This window comes from Lissotriton vulgaris, chromosome 1_1 (assembly GCF_964263255.1).
Source record: "Lissotriton vulgaris chromosome 1_1, aLisVul1.2, whole genome shotgun sequence".
Lineage (NCBI taxonomy): Eukaryota > Metazoa > Chordata > Amphibia > Caudata > Salamandridae > Lissotriton > Lissotriton vulgaris.
The window spans coordinates 1147822889-1147840646 of NC_141685.1; the positions used below are offsets into that span (position 1 = coordinate 1147822889).

At 47.7% G+C, this 17758-nt stretch overlaps 1 protein-coding gene across 8 annotated transcripts in view; it reads right to left on the reverse strand.

Annotated features, from left to right (window-relative positions):
- DGKA (diacylglycerol kinase alpha) overlaps positions 1-17758 on the reverse strand; it is a 458241-nt gene that overhangs the window by 351919 nt on the left and 88564 nt on the right. For 4 of the 8 annotated variants that reach the window (XM_086963960.1, XM_086963920.1, XM_086963978.1 and 1 more), the window contains exons 2-3: positions 317-338; positions 139-217 (exon numbers count right to left, since the gene is read on the reverse strand). The gene's annotated coding sequence lies outside the window, so the exon portion shown is untranslated. The remainder of the gene's footprint in view (positions 1-138; positions 218-316; positions 339-17758) is intronic. The other 4 variants (XM_086963969.1, XM_086963931.1, XM_086963952.1 and 1 more) reach the window with 1 other exon arrangement.

Consider the following 17758-nt stretch of genomic DNA (forward strand, 5'->3'; position numbering starts at 1 on the left):
TAGTAGCATTTTTCTAGAGCTCTTGAGAGAGTAATTCTTCGAATTTTGGCCCGAAGTTCAGCGCTATTATAAATTATAGTTTTACGAGTCAAGCCAGAGAAAGAAAATGAACTAAAGAAATAAAAATCGGAAGCTCACCTGAGGAGCGGAGAACAACAGATAACCGCCAGAGGCCTCCAACGTCAGAAAACAGAACAGCAGCCTCGACGGAAGCACCCTGTAGAAGAAAGAGATATGTTTAAAACTGTAGAAAATGAGAACACTGTGAAGATAAGAAAACTGTTATGAAGACTGACTAATTAACTATTGCTCTTACCTGAATAATGCAGAGAATACACCTGGGAAGAAAACAGACAAGTAGTTAGGGAAGTGAAAGAACAAGCATAAATAGTATAGAAATTAGCATTAGCCAAAAAACATAGATAGGGTTTTAGACTTAGGAACACACTTAATAAGATTACATTGGTATCGGTTAGGCTACTTATAGGCACACATAGATTTAGAATTAGCGATTTAGAAGAAGAGTAAACAAGTTGGTGAATAAATACAAGGACTACTTCATAGGATGTAAGGTACAAAATAGGTAGAGTAGAATATCTTAAGTTTAGAAAAAGAAATACTTTCACAGAACGTGCTGTTTTTAAAATGATTTCCTATGCAGAAATCCATGAAGTAGAATAATAAAGACTAGAGAAACGAAATAGGAGAGAGGCAAAAGCTAGGGGTTAACTAGGTAAGGAAAGTTAGGTATAAAAGATATTTAGTGGTAGAGTAGAATAGGGTTTGTGGTTAATTCCATGTTATTGTAATTTAGGTTTCATCTCTGAAGCTGGAGTCTGCAGGTCAGACACCCAAGAGAGAGAGCCCAGGAAGAAAAATAACCTGAGCAGTCTCTTCTTTGTCAGTTTATTATTTTATCCACTCCCCTTTCCCCCTTGAGGGTCACCAGGAGTCAAGTTTATAACTGGCTCAGGGTGAGTCTTGAGGGGGCGTTGGGAACGATCGTCTTCTGCTCCTGCGCAAGTTCATCACCGGTAAGAATATACAATTGGGTTCTGACAGAATGGCATTGTTTGGGTTTATTAAGAATCAGTGCTACGGGATTGGCAAGCGGGGGAGGGGTCGGGAATTTATAGCAATAGCTTCTTTGATTGCTCGCTCACTGATTCTACTGAACTGGAAATCTTCAATGGTTCCTACATTCCAAGAGTGGTATAATCAAATGACGTGGATAAATAAGATGAAGAGGTGTATGCAAGATGGGTAGGGAGTGTAAAGAGATTTAACTTCTCATGGCAATTTAAGGATGCAATAGAAAAGGTGGCCGCCGATGCAGTACTAGTGCATGTGTTAAGTGTGTTTATTCCAGGATCCCGATGGGGGAATCAAGGTTATTTTATTGTTGGGAAAGGATTTCAACAAGGCACAATGATGCTTTCATTTTGATGGCTGCGTTTTCAACTGTACTGCATAATTTGATCTACCAGTGTATCAACAAGAGACTGGGGAGGTTCGGAAAGGGTCTCAACAGTGCACAATTGCACTTTCTTTTTGATGACTTAAATTTCATTGTACTTTATAGTCTGTCCTACCACTGAATCAATAAGCGACTAGGGAGGTGGAGATCTAAAAAGGGCACAAAGGCACATGTTGCAATATCGTATTGTGATGATATGCTTTATTATCTTTCAATTGATCTTTGATTCTGCTAAGTTAAAAATATTTTGTTATAGGGCCTCGACATCTAGCTGACATGACTGCACTGAGAGTCTGTGTAAGTGCTACCCCGTGATAGTAAAATTGATGTATTGTGGTCTGCGGGAAGAGTGTCGTCCTATTTTCTAATTCCCCGGGTAGAGGTCTTTGGCTTCCGGATCTTTAATCGGGTACCTTCTGGCACGTACTGGACTGATATAAGTGCCTAGTGGCAGTGCGGTGTACTGTCATAATAATGTCCCTTGGAAGTCATGGGGGGGGGCGTTTGGCGTAATCTAATACTGCATTTAACTGAGAGCAATGCAGTAAATATGGGAGGAAAATTCGTTCCGCTCGCGGAATTTGCGGATTTTCCGCGATCCGCGGCAAAATCCGCGAGCGGGACAAATTTTGCTCAGGAAGCACTTACAGGGTAACAGCAGGTGCCCAAGTTGAAGCTAATTTCTTTGTAACCATTTACAAAATGGTTACAAAGAAATTAACTTCAACTTGGGCACCTACTGTAACCCTGTAAGTGCTTCCTGAGCGGCGCCTCGTTGCCTACTTGCAACTATTCTCTGACCCTGCTCTGACCCTCGAAGCAGGGTCAGAGAATAGTTACAATTAGGCAACGAGGCTCCTGTCACGAAAATTAAACCTCAGCAGGAAGCACTTACAGATATAAATAAAGCAGGTGCCCGAGTTGAAGCTCAAATTCAGTAACGCATTATAATCTGCCCAAGAATCTAGTGAGCACAGTCGATGCTAGGCAGGTGTGGTTTCTCCCCAGATCTACCATCTACAATTAGCTGTAATCCGTGATGGGGATCTAGGCATCCACGAGTTTCTCGAGCGCAATCCCCCTGCACTTCCAGTGACCAGCACTTACTGCTTTCTCCTCATTTGCTTCTCTGATCGGTCTCTGACCCTTTATAAATGAGAGGCATGTGAACTCGCACAGAAGCCCCGCCCGTTTGGCCCCTTCCCACACCCACTAGGCTATGCAACCTCTTCCCTCCCTTTCCCCCACTGTGATGGACAGCTCACTCGAGGGACCTCGGCGCCTATGGGCGCGGTGGCAAAGTTACAGCCAACGGGTTCACTGGAGACAACTCTTCTGGGCCTTTACACAGCTGTAGTGCAGGTAAAGCATGATACATTTACCCCACGAGGTAGCACTTACTGATTAGCCAGTAGAAAGTACTCCAGTTGAGTATAGTGCAATTGCAAAAAAATCTGCGATTTTGTGGGGAAATCCACTGATTTTTTTTGCGAATTTGCGAACCGCGAATTTGCAAAATTCACCCATACTTACAATGCAGCACTAAATGTAATATGCGAATCACGTGACTGAAACCCATTCAAATTACCTGCAGTTTTTCCAATGGTTCTGCACAAATAAATGCAGAGAAAGTACACCAATCTTCGTCTCCACAACTTTGTCCCAATTTACATGCACAAACCATATAACTCGCAATGATTGTGCAGCAAAGCCTTTATTGCACGAATAGTATTACTATTTCTACTTTGTACGCTTTGTAACATACACACGTCACTTTTTCTTCTCTTGTAACGTATCGTTTGCTACCTCTTGTATTTTGTTTGCTCTTGATACATGCACAGTTGTCACTATTGCCTTATGTAACGTAAGGTTTGCCTTTGGAACATGCTGGCTTGCATTTTTTTCTCATGTTTCACTACTGTTCCTATTGTGAAGCGCTCGGACACCTTCGGGTAAAGTCTGCGCTATATAAAAACGCTTAAAATAAAATAAATAAACCACACATTTAGGAGACCTACTCTTAGTTAAAAGATGTGCTGGCTAATGTCCGGGGAGGCGTAGGGGCTGGTCCAACAGTGACACCTGCTGTCTAGTCTTTGATTGGCTGGGATGTATGTTTTGATAAACACTAGGGCAGCTGTGACATCTGGTTGGCTGATATTGGCTGAGGTTCTGAACTTATCACACGGTCGTAGTGACACCTACTGTCCGTTTACGGGGTGGCTGAGATTCTGGGCTAATGACGCACTGGTGGAGCAGCGCCACCCAGTGATCAGTTATGGTGTGGCTGACATAGGCCGGGGTCCTCGGCTGATCACAGTTGTGTGTTCAGTGTATGGTATATTGGCAGCACTGACACCCAGCATCTGATAATGTAATATTGATGGACGTCAGTTAGACAGTGACATCCAGTGGCAGTTCTCAGTATTACATTAATGCGCAAGCAAAAGGCCTATTGTCTGGTTCCAGCCTGAGTGGTGCCTACCACTTTTTTAGGTCTCGTCTAAGGCATCGCTTTAGCAATGCTTTGGCCGAGATATTAAGTAGGGGCTCTCAGAAATGCTCCCAAAGGCGGATTGCCCACAGTGTATGTGTGTGGGCTTGTGCACATCCCACACCATTTGCAGCCTCTGAGCCTCTCTCCGCACTCATGCTGGTTTGCTTGCAGCCAGCATCAGACTTCAAACACTTCAAAGGAATCCGCTTGGGTGCTCCTACTAACATAAATTAACAAGTCGTTGTCACATAGCTTCACAGGAAAGGCCAGCGATGCCATATGAACAGCAGGGAGCCACAACACATCTTCCCCACTACTCTTTAAAAAAATGACACTGAAAAGAAAAGTATTCTTGGCCGAGATTATGAATCTTTTTGTTCACATTCCTAGCTTCTTATTTGCCAAGCCCAGGAATTACACTTGATAAGATTGCACACATTTGAGCAAGTGGCTCATATGTGTTTCAGTCAAAGGTGCAAGCTGCTAGGAGAGAAACGTGACAACTGCTCTGTATACTCTGCAGAGAGGCCAAGGTTTGGATAGCCATGTAGTTTGAATAGCATTAGGAAAAGTAACAGACATGTTGCATCAATCTAAAAACTTTAAAAATTAACACATTAAATTACTTTTTGATTACTGTGACAGTTTTAACCTTGTTTGATGTAGCCTCACAAGGAAGCATAGCGCTGGCCTGAAATAAATGGTTATTTTCTTTAATTTATTGATCTACCTAACTCACTGCATGTGCTCTGGTTTCTGGTGTCCGGTTTCACCACTCTCGTTAAAAAAAAAAGTCAATAGTTTCAATACTGAGGACGCCCAAACTTGTTGTTTAATATTGTTTGCCCTAGCTCTTCTCTTCCATACAGGCTCACTGCTGTTGCTCGCTGCTTTTGCTCCTCTGAATTTTGGCCTATCTCCAACCTCCTCCCTCGCCGATCTTGGATCTCGGCCCCCTCCTCCACCTTCCTCTCTCCCTCGCCTCTCCTGCACTTACTGTTCCTGTCTCCTATTCATTCATCTTCCTCATCCAATTTACCACCCTCTCTTCATCTCTCAGACATACTTCCTCGTGCGCCTTCTGAGAAGGCTGACCCAGCTCTATCTGGTTCGGGTTTATGTTTTTTAATGTTTATCAATTCTGCATTTTGCACGGGGTGACAAATGCTGACATGGGACTGCAGTATGCGGAGGGCCGTGATTTATTATTAATGCAGAATGAGTTTCCAGCTTGCTATTTTAAACCCGTGTGCCCCCTCCCTGATCGGCAGTTACTCCAGCCCATGAAAAGAAAATGGCAGCGGAACTCCAAGTTTTTATTTTAGCCCTCTAATTGGCGAGATTGTTTCTGAATCGGATAGAGGAGAAATTCCCTGAAAGAAAACAGTGGGATCATTTTGGGTGCTGTAAAGGAAATGAGGAAACAGTCATAAACTGGTTGAGGAAGTCCTTCTCAATTGCAGTTTACAGTCTCTTCTCGAAGTGGAAATTAGGCCAGGTAAAATTTTTATTTTGCCATCGTAATAAACATAATTTTGGGAATTTCTCTTTACTCCCGATTTGCAAAATTCTCGAAATTATGCCATTATGCCATGTTGTGTAATTATGCTGCCATAATAGTGTGGGAACACAGGAGCAATGCAACCAATTAGAGCACAACTGGCTGTTGCTTGTGGAAATTTTGGTTTTCTCTCTATTTTTATTGCAAAATGCTTCCTTGCACCAAAAAGTGACTCAAGAATGTAATACACACAAAACCCGCCCCTCACACACAACCCCACACACACACAACCCCACACACACACAACCCCACACACACACACAACCCCACACACACACACAACCCCACACACACCCAAACCCGCACACCCAAACCCCTACACACACAACCCCCCACACACAAACCCCTACACACACAACCCCCCACACACAGCCCCCCCACACACAGCCCCCCACACACATCCCACACACACACACACATCCCACACACACAACCCCCCCCACACACAACCCCCCCACACACAACCCCCCCACACACAACCCCCCCACACACAACGCCCCACACACACAACGCCCCACACACACAACGCCCCACACACACAACGCCCCACACACACAACGCCCCACACACACAACGCCCCACACACACAACGCCCCACACACACAACGCCCCACACACAACGCCCCACACACACAACGCCCCACACACACAACGCCCCACACACACAACGCCCCACACACACAACGCCCCACACACACAACGCCCCACACACACAACGCCCCACACACACAACGCCCCACACACACAACGCCCCACACACACAACGCCCCACACACACAACGCCCCACACACACAACGCCCCACACACACAACGCCCCACACACACAACGCCCCACACACACAACGCCCCACACACACAACGCCCCACACACAGCCCCCCCACACACAGCCCCCCACACACACACATCCCACACACACACACACATCCCACACACACAACCCCCCCCACACACAACCCCCCCACACACAACCCCCCCACACACAACGCCCCACACACACAACGCCCCACACACACAACGCCCCACACACACAACGCCCCACACACACAACGCCCCACACACACAACGCCCCACACACACAACGCCCCACACACACAACGCCCCACACACACAACGCCCCACACACACAACGCCCCACACACACAACGCCCCACACACACAACGCCCCACACACACAACGCCCCACACACACAACGCCCCACACACACAACCCCCCACACACACAACCCCCCCCACACACAACCCCCCACACACACAACCCCCCACACACACAACCCCCCACACACACCCAAACCCCTACACACACAACCCCCCACACACACAACCCCCCACACACACACACACACACACATCCCACACACACCCACACACACACAACCCCCCCACACACAACCCCCCCCCACACACAACCCCCCCACACACAACCCCCCCACACACAACCCCCCCACACACAACGCCCCACACACACAACCCCCCACACACACAACCCCCCACACACACAACCAGACCCCCACACACAACCCTACACACACAACCCTACACACACACAACCATACCACACACACACAACCATACCCCACACACACAACCCCCCCCACACACACCCTACCCACACACACAACCCCCCACACACAACCCCCCACACACACAACCCCCCACACACACAACCCCCCACACACACAACCCCCCACACACACCCAAACCCCTACACACACAACCCCCCACACACACACACATCCCACACACACCCACACACAACCCCCCCACACACAACCCCCCCACACACAACCCCCCCACACACAACGCCCCACACACACAACCCCCCACACACACAACCCCCCACACACACAACCAGACCCCCCACACACAACCCTACACACACAACCCTACACACACAACCCTACACACACACAACCATACCCCACACACACAACCCCCCACACACACACCCTACCCACACACACAACCCCCCACACACAACCCCCCCCACACAACCCCCCCCCACACACAACCCCCCCACATACAACCCCCCCCACACACACGAACCCCCCACACACAACTCCACCACACAACCCCAACACACACAACCCCAACACACACAACCCCAACACACACAACCCCAACACACACAACCCCAACACACACAACCCCAACACACACAACCCCAACAAACACAACCCCAACACACACAACCCCAACACACACAACCCCCCCACACACACACAACCCCCCCACACACAACCCCCCCACACACAACCCCCCACACACAACCCCCCCACACACAACCCCCCACACACAACCCCCCACACACAACCCCCCACACACAACCCCCCACACACACCTCCCACCCACAACTCCCCACACACAACCCCCCACACACAACCCCCCACACACCCACTCACACAACCCCCACCCACACAAGCCCCCCACACTCAACCCCCCCCACACACACAACCCCCTATCTATCGCCCTCACTCTCACTCTCTTATCACCCTCACTCTCTTATCACCCTCACTCTCGCTCTCTTATCGCCCTCTCTCGCTCTCTATCGCCCTCACTCTCGCTCTCTATCGCCCTCACACTCTCTCTCTCTCTATCGCCCTTACACTCTCTCTATCGCCCTCACACTCTCTCTCTATCGCCCTCACACTCTCTCTATCGCCCTCACTCTACTTTTAAGTTTTAATTATTTTAAAAATTAAGCCATTGTTATTTGTAATATCATTACATCGAAGTCACGTAACTACAACACATATTGCATAACAAATGCTATAGGTGTCATGTTTGCGAAAGTTAAAAGTATTGGCATTGTAAATGACAGTTATTAATTTCGCGACTTTCAAAACCAACACATAAATAAAAATTGTGCAATTTACAATACCAATAGCTCAAACTTTCCTAATGCGTGACCTTTTGCATTGCAAATGCTTGTTGTTGTTGGGCAAGGTAACCCTTTGCTTTTAGGGGCATGAAGGGACGCGCATGCGCCGTTGTCTGCACGGCTTCGTTCAGTCAGACCCCAGAAATGACCAGTGAGGCTGGAAGACCCAGCGCTCTCTATGTGAGGAGAACCTGTGCGTTTGCTGTGGGCGGACAGCACACCAGCATAAGGCACCAGACGGATGGGAAGGTCACCCCGCACATCACCCGCACCCTGCAGCATTTTCCACTCCTGCAATGGAGTGATTTTCCGAGACACGCTGTTCCGAAACGTATCCCTTTTTTTTTCTTTCTTTCAGACATTTAAGAGACTCTTAGACGTTCAACAGTTTATCCTCTCTACTCTTGGCAGCTGCCTTGATTTCTATAAATACTTATGATGTTTATTTATATTGGTGCATAGGGAAGACGCGGAACAGACTTTGTGGAAGCAGCAGAATCAGTTTTTGCCTGAAGGAGCTATTTCGGGAGCCAAATGAAGGAGCCGAAAAGGAGCGCAGAACGCAGACCGAGGGTCGTGTTCTGGAGAGTGGCCACTGTCTCCTACCCTCCCCCCTGCTCCCCCCCCCCCCCCCCCCCACCCCATCCCCCAGCCTGATCGTGCTGAAGAGGGCCTCCAGAAAGTCTTTTCTCCTTAAAAATAGGTATTTCTTTTCTCTGTTAGGCTTACTTTGTTCATATTGCGATGGTGGGTTGGCTTGTAGAGTTGTGTGACCCAGAGAGGGGCCCTTACAAAGGACATTGTCAAGTCACGTCCGTTGCCTTTCACATAACAGCAGTTGTCGAGAGAGGTCCCTTAGTCACAACCAATTGCATACTGGGAGTGGATATCAGGGGTCACCGTTGTACCAACCAATGGCTCTAACTTCCAAGAGCGTATCCAATGCCACACCGAACATGGACACCCGGTGGCACAGTTACTCCAATATCTGCTCCCTCCAAAGCTTTCTCCAATCTCCTATTTGACTAGAAAAGGGCGTGCCTGTTGAATCAGTTTGCTTCCCCCAGGACCACAATGCCATAGTAAGATTAGACCAGAGGTCTTCAAACTTTTGTAGGTTGAGCCCACCAGCTGATTTTTTTTACATGTCGGGCCCCCACCACCACCTGACAAATTTCTGGAATCTCGTACACCACGTAGTCGACCGCCACCCTCATATCCCGGTCCATATCCGGCAAATAATGTCCACCACAATAAGTGTGTTTAGTTAACTGCAGGTTTGTGAGTAGTTGTGGTTAAATGAGAAAGGCTTATTACACAGCTCAAAACTCAATCTTCCAGCCGGTACATTAGTCACCGGACCCTGGTGAACCACACCTGAATATAAGCGATGCCGCTTTTATTATTGCCTAAAAAATGCTGGATATACAAGGAACTTTGCAGTGTCAGCCGCCATTTAACTGTTGCCCTCAAGAACACACTTCTGTTTCTCAAAAACGACCGCCATGCTAGCACAAGCATTTTAAGAACTTCTGTTAGTGTATTTGTTGGCGAGTGGTAGTCCGCAGGACTGGGCCAGCTGTTCGTATGCCACAACGAGGTTCCAGCACCACTGGAACATCCCTCATGTGCCCAGTTGCAGTGTGCAGGCACTAATAGATGCGGGCAGGTGGCGTCCTGTGTGCTGTTCCATGGTAGAGAGGAAATTGGAATGTAGCTGCTGCACAGGTAAGAGCAGTGAGGCAATGGCTGGGTGAAAGTTGACAGATGACAGGATAAGTAATATCAAATATATAAATAAATAAAACCGATTACTTTGCGCTCGCCGCAACAACAATGCGGCAAGTGCAAAGCAAGTGGTTTTATTTCTTTTTTATTTGATATTACTTATCCCGTTGTCTGTCAACTTCAACCATCCCGCACTACCGCTCTTACCTGTGCGAGCCGCCACTGAAATTGGAAAGTCATTTACCCCACAACTGTGCAGAGCTTCAAATACCTCACTACAGGGGCTGTCAGCAATTTATTTAGTAAGAACGTCCTTGCTTAAGAGCAAGTAGCAGAGGTTAAAGGGACCATAGCAGAACACAGTTTCCAGACTCCACAGTCCGTCAGGAAAAGCAAAGATACGCTCGGTCTGCCCCTTCAGAATATGGCCAACACACGAACCGGGCAATGCACTGTAAGTGTGCATATGAAGTTATACTAACACTGACCCTTCAAATAACACATGATACAAATTTACTTCAGAGCACTTATTAATAAATGTTATTTATCTAATTAGTACTCCTTTAAAAAAATAAATACTGGTTTAACACCTTTAACAAGTCACGCTTGTGCCTTGAAGATTATATTGAAATGTTTGCCAAAGGTGCGTATCCAGTGACCTGCCTTATAAGGATGGAACTTGTTACGCCAGAATCTCTGCAACAGCATTATTAACGACTGAACCTGCAGATTACCTGAAGGCACCATAACCTTACAAGTTATGTTGTGATCATTCATACTGGTAAACTAGCAGACTACACACAGCTCTCTGCAGCAAGCACATTAGCCCACTAAGCTACACTACCACATGGTCTGTCTCAGCAAACACGTATACCAAAGCAGCATTACTAGCGCATTCCCCTTCTCTGAAATTTCTTTGGGCGGTACCATTTGGTAAAATAATGATGCTACCTGCTATTGGTTTACTGTCGTGCTTTCACCCCTCAAGACTCTGCCTTTTCTCATTTCTGCTGTCATCACTAATTTGTGGGTTTACTATTTTCAGTTTCATTCAATGTGCTAGATTCTGAAAATTAAGCATTCAAAAACATGAGGAATTTCAGATGCTTTCCCTTGAAATTATAAAAGTATGGGCGCGTCGTGACCCATCCATTTCCCCTCCAACCCTCCGTGACCGTGGAACCCCCTCCATGTCCCCCCACTCCCCTCCCACCACGAACTTGCAACGTGGGAAACAATGGAAAGAGTTTAGGATGGTGTGTGCGCCCTCCCCTGAGATGGCGTCGCGCCCCCCCAGGGGGGAGCGCCCCACAGATTGAAGAACACTGGATTAGACAGACCCCCCAGGATATAGCGGCATGGATTAGCAAATTTAGCGGCACAAAAATGGAAATTTAGCGGCACAAATATGGAAATTTAGCGGCAATTTTGCAGCATTTTATGTGGCCGTTTTTCCTACAACAAACACAGATATCTTAGCTTCATGTTGTTAAATAACTAAAAAAACTATGTATATTTGGTTTCATTTCAATGTAGACACTTTGGGGCAGATTTACAAGCCCCTTGCGCTGCTTTTACACCACTGTTGCGTCACTTTTGTGACGCAGCGGCGGCACAAAAGATGCACCATGGTGCGGGGTATTTACAACGTGACGCATCTCCCAGATGCGTCACGTTGCAAAGCCCTGCGCCAGAAGAGGCGTACCATTGCAGGTCAGTTTGTGTCTTGCAATAGCCTTAGCGCTTGGTGCCACTGTACCTGCTGCACTAATGATGGCTATACCTATCGCCCCTTTACAGTGTATTTTGAACACGACCTGATATCCCACCGGATGCCCGTTCGACAGATCTAAACACTAGAGAAAGAGCAGTCAAAACCGCCAAGTGGTCACTTGTTAAACAGTAGCGAACTGCATGTTGGTACTTGTAGTTTCGTTGCAAAATGTCAGCCTGCAAATCGTCTCCGATTTAAAAGCGGGGACTGGTTGAAGTTGACACCCATGACATGGGGCCACTTGACGCCCGTGTTAAATTTCTCGCCTCTAGGATTTTTCTCATGGCTCACTCCCAGGGGGAAATGGTCTGCAATAGGTGAGCTCAACCCTCTGACTTCATCCCTTGTCCAGCGCGCCTCTGCAGATACCCCGTCCCATGTGCACCTCAGCTCTCTCGGCTGAGTGGTTCTGTCTGTTTATCTTGAGGGACAGACATCTCTGCACTGCGCTCCGTCTCCAAGCCCGCGAATAGGGTGACCAACTGGCATTGGTGCAAATTCAGGACGGTGAGTGTACAAATTCAGGACAAAGGGTCAAAATTCAGGACACAAATTCAGGACAGGAGGTCAAAATTCAGGACAAAACTTCAGGACAATAGGTACATTTTAACACATCAGAGGTCGCGCAATAGTATATAAGTAAGCCCAGCCATTTCCAAACATATTCAACCGTTTGCAAACCTATCCATCATGTATCCTTCCATCTATCATTTCACTCATCCATCCCTTCATCCATCCCCTCATCCATCCTTTCACTCATCTCCATTATCCATCCACCCTTTTACCCTATCCATCTGTACACTTATCCATCCACTCCTCATCCCATCCATCCATTCACTCATCCATTCAGCCATTTACCCTTTCACCAATCCAGCCATCCTTTCACTTACTAATCCTTCCACCCATCCACTTTTTTAGTCATCCATCCATCCTCCCTTTCTCTCTCCATCGACCCTTTCACTTAGCCATCCTTCCTTCCATCCATCCTTTCACCCACCCATCATCCATCCATCTGTCCTTCCCCTCATCATCCATCCTTCCCCTTATCACTCATCCATCCTTTTCCCTCATCATCCATCCATCCTTTTCCCTCATCATCCATCCATCCTTCTACCCACCCACTCTTCATCCATCCATCCTTTCCCTCATCATCCATCCATCCTTCCCCTCATCATTCATCGATCCATCCATCCATTTACCCACCCCCTCATCATCCATCCATCCACCCTTCCCCTCTTCATCCATCCATCCACCCTTCCCCTCATCATCCATCCTTTCACCCACCCCCTCATCAACCATCCATCCATCCCCTCATCATCCATCCATCCTTCCCCATCCATCCTACCCCTCCTCCATCCATCCTTCCCCTCCATCCATCCTTCTCCTCATCCATCATCCTTCCCCTCATCCATCTTTCCCCTCATCCATCATCCAGCTACCCTTCCACCCATACATCCAGCTATTTACATTTTCTCTCCATTCGTCCCCTCATCAATCCATCCATCCTCTCTCATTATCCATTTATTCAATCTTTCATTCATCCATTCACCCTTTCACTAATTCATCCAGCCATTCACCCATCCCTTCACTTACTTACTCACCGACCTTTCCATATTAATCTTGAGCTGAGCCCTTTTGAGAAGAGGCCCATCAAGAACTTCACCCTCGCTGCAGGGGCCGTTCCAGGACTGGGACAGAAGCCACCCAGGGCAGAGACAGGATCCACCACAGGGGGGGACAAGAGCCATCACAGGTGTAGGTGGACTGGAGCCACAACATGGGGGGACAGGAGTCATCACAGGCGGGGGATGGACTGGAGCCACCACATGGGGGGACAGGAGCCATCACTGAGGAGAGGGCAGGAGCCATCACAGGAGAGGGAACAGGATCCACCATGGTGGGCACAGGGGTGGGCATGCAGTATTCTAGTATCATCTTGGGCTCCTCGCCCCCTCCTGCACAAGACAACGAGAAGACAGGCTCTCTGTCCAAAATGCCATCCCCCACTGTGATGTACAGTACTTACAGGAGATACTCTAAGAGAACTGATTGAACTGATTGTCCACCATACTTTGTTAATCAGTGTGGGTGCGATTGTGCCATTTCTTTATTTTCTTACATTATAGACTGCATGTTGAAGAACCGAGGTTTGCTTACAATTTAGTGACAGTAATTACGCTCTGTGAAGAGAACCACGTGCTGCCTCGGTGTAATCAGGGGTGTAATCTGGCCGAGTCTCGGATGTTTGGGGCCCTGGGTAGAAATGGAATGTGCGAGCCCCCTCTAAATAGCAGAGACATGATGCATTCAGGGCTGTTTGCATGTGAATAGATGTCGCTGCTCCTGAGCCTGCAGCCCCTCCCTCTCAGCCACCTTCGCAGCTCCTCTTAACAGGTCAGCAAGGGCTGGAGGTGTCAGGGCTGCCTCTCCTCTGTCACCTTCGAAGCACCTCTTAACAGGTCATCAAGGGCTGGAGGTGTGAGGGTTGCCACCCCGCTGTGCCTCTCCAATGCTGCTGAGTATCTTGGCTGCTAGCCCAATTCACAGGCGATAGCCACATAAAGCAGACCCCCCAGGATATAGCGAAAAATGCCGCGATTTCTACAAAAAATGCCGATTTCGCAGGCATTTTTGTAAAAATCGCGGCATTTTTTAAAAAGTGCCGATTTCGCGGCAAATCGCGAAATCGCGATATCCTGGGGGGTCTGATTAGACACTAGTTAACATTGTTGCACGGGTCTCTGCTACAATGTCGTACTGTTAATGGCCGCTAGGTGTCACTACAGTATCAAGAACCACATTAATTGTTCTACCTAAACTGGACACCAGGGGACTCTGCTGCACTGCCCTCTTCTCCCTGCAGGCCCTGATAAAATGGCATACCGAGAACGTACTTGACCACGACATACCCTAACTGGCAATTGGGTGTCGCTGTTATCTGTACAAGAAGGGCTACCCTGACTGACTCTGAGTAAAGGACAGTCGATATAACCATGCAAGCTGCGTTAAGAACTGGTTTCTTTTACTTGTTGCTTAAAAAATTAAATTCTTGTTTACTGCCTCAATGGGCTTATATATGTATAGTATGAAACTAAGTGCTCCCGAGCTCCTGGCCCCACAGGGGTGTCCGCGTCAATTGGCGGAGTTGTCAAAAATGCCAAACCTAATTCTTCTACAGGAAAGACTCGCTCTCATGCTGCGGTTACTGGTGAGAATGAGAAAACTGCTCTCAAAGCGTTTCGACCGCAAGACGTTCTTGTTCACGATATGCAATCCATTCACAGTGCGTATACATACAATGGAAAGGGAAGAGAGTAAGGGTTTGTGTACAACAAAAACGAAATAAGGTAGTGCTTCCATCATAAAGTGCTTATCCGTCTTCGCAAAACAGTTTTAGAAAATAAATAACTTGTCTAATACTCATACAAACAATATAATATAGACACCAAAGACCGAAGTTGTCCCACATCCCATTACACGAGTTAATTGTTAAACCTTTCACAACAGTCTTGTTAATTGCCTGGCAATTCGTAGGGTATTTGAGTATAATGGATGAAGGACTTCCATGGAATGTAAATAAAAGGATAATACGGCCATCTTAGACTACTTTGTAATCCTATTACATCCGCTATTCTTTTTTTTTTTTTTTTGAAAAACCTTTATTGCAGCATTCATAAGATACAAGTATGGGCCTACAACCGCAGGGGCCGGCCGCTAAACAGAAGTAAAACCCAATGTATCATGATACAACACAGCTCTTCAGCCGAGAAACCTGAGGTCCGGTAGCGATTCAGGATGGATCTTGTACAAGAACGCATTGATAAATCACAGGATATAATAAAGGTCTTATTTTATATTATTTAAATGAGCGGATCAGGTGCCATACAATCTAACAATAGGATACGGGGGGCAGGCCAGGAAAACAGGATATGCATATAGAAACAGGCATTCGTGGGACTCTGGCGTTAATGCTTATGAATAGAATAAACAACAAGACAATATAAATTTTCGTGAACGCCAGTTCTCAGGGCCTGCCCACCCAGAAATTCGACTAGCGTAAGAAGCATGGGCACTAAATTTCAGATCACAATAAAATCAAAATAAGGCACAGACCATACTGATCCTAAAGGAATAAAGGGAAGGGAGAAAAAGGCCATAGAAAATAAAAAGGGCAAAATAAAAAAAACCTCCAACCCCCCCACCCTGCACCCCTGCCGATGCCTATAGCCTAACCCCACTAGCAGCGGGCCTGTCACCCCATTAACCTAAACCCTAAAGGAAGGAAGAAGAAAAAGAATGGAGGAGGGCATAGTCGTACGATGTTCCCGGCCCCTTGGCTCCCCCGCCAATAACAGACACCCCCTGTCGCAAAAGACTGATTTAGAGCTACTCTTTCAAAAGACAATAGGGGCACTGTAATACACCGCCCAGCCTCTATAATCAAACGGTTACAGTTCAAGCATCTATAACAGTTGTTCCAAACCATCCTGATGCAATCGACTTAACCTTGACCCTTTCGAACCAGCACACAAACCCTCCCTAGCGAAACCCATGAGCCCACAAACAAGTCATAGATGAGAGAGAAAGCATCGAAAGTCAATCCGTTACCCCATGTAGCTAGTAGCTCCACGAGAACTTCAAGCGCGGAAAGTTTCCCTCGCCTAGCTGGACTGTCCCGATGTTTCTTGCTCCGGGATCGTAAAATCTCCAGAAAAGGGAGATACAACCACAAGATGAGAGAAGAGTTTGCAACACAGGTTTCCGGGGGGGGGGGGGGGGGGGGCGCCATTCGATAACTCCAAAGTCAATGGTGATGCAAGGTACGGTGATACACTCACGGCCTTGGGGACACCATCTTCCAGGGCGCCATCCGTTGGTTCCGATATTCGCTTCAATACTCGTTCCCTCACGGGGTCCTCGCACAAAGTCAAAATGGCCGCGGCTTGAATGGCTGTAGTTTACTGGTTTAACCATGGGGCAGGGTCCGGTACCTCCAATAGAATCCCAGTCAGACGTGCATTCATTTTAGTCATTAACACATCCACTTGCGAGTGAAACGCCCAAAGTTCTGCCAATTTTGATCTCAGCGTTAGCCCAGACGCGGTTCGATCCATGGTACCAAGTTCGGTACCAGTCACAATCAACTCCCCGGGTGAATCTGGCATTTTCGGGGGGAACGAACAGGAGCACAAAAAAGGGCAAGTGTGGACGGCGACCCGTCGTTATCCACAGCCATGTTAACACGGTGCCACACCGCAGGCCGGGGTCCCGACCCGCTGAACCCCGGCAGGAATCTATACCGGGTCCGCGGGACGGGGATCCCCACCCACAATCAGAAGCAGCAGGTCACCTCTCTCTCAACGCTGGGCAAAGAAAACAATCGCCACCAAATTCAGGCGTGGACCAAGTCTCCACTACGATTGACCGGACCCTGCCAGGGTCTCTCAGCAGATGTTGTTGCACTGCAGCCTGGCCGTGCAGTTACTCAAGGCCCCGGCTTCACCGCTGGAACAGGCCACGATCTTCAACTCGGTGTAAGTTTGTGAAATCAGCCGATAAAAATTTGGGGATTGCACCATCGGAATGAGGAACACTTCATCCAAGCAGAGGCTGGGCGTAAGATCAGGATATCGTACAGGATCTTGTGGCGGAATAAAGAGGTCGGCGGAGCCGGGAACCTAAGCAGCCATCTTGTTTGCTGTCGTAGCTCCTCCTCCTACATCCACTATTCTTACTGCAATTAAGGAGCAATGTCCTTTATGATGTGCCTGTAATAATAAGCCAGAGATCCCACTCCGGATTTATTCTAGGCATACCTTTCTTTATTCAGGCTTTTCCTTG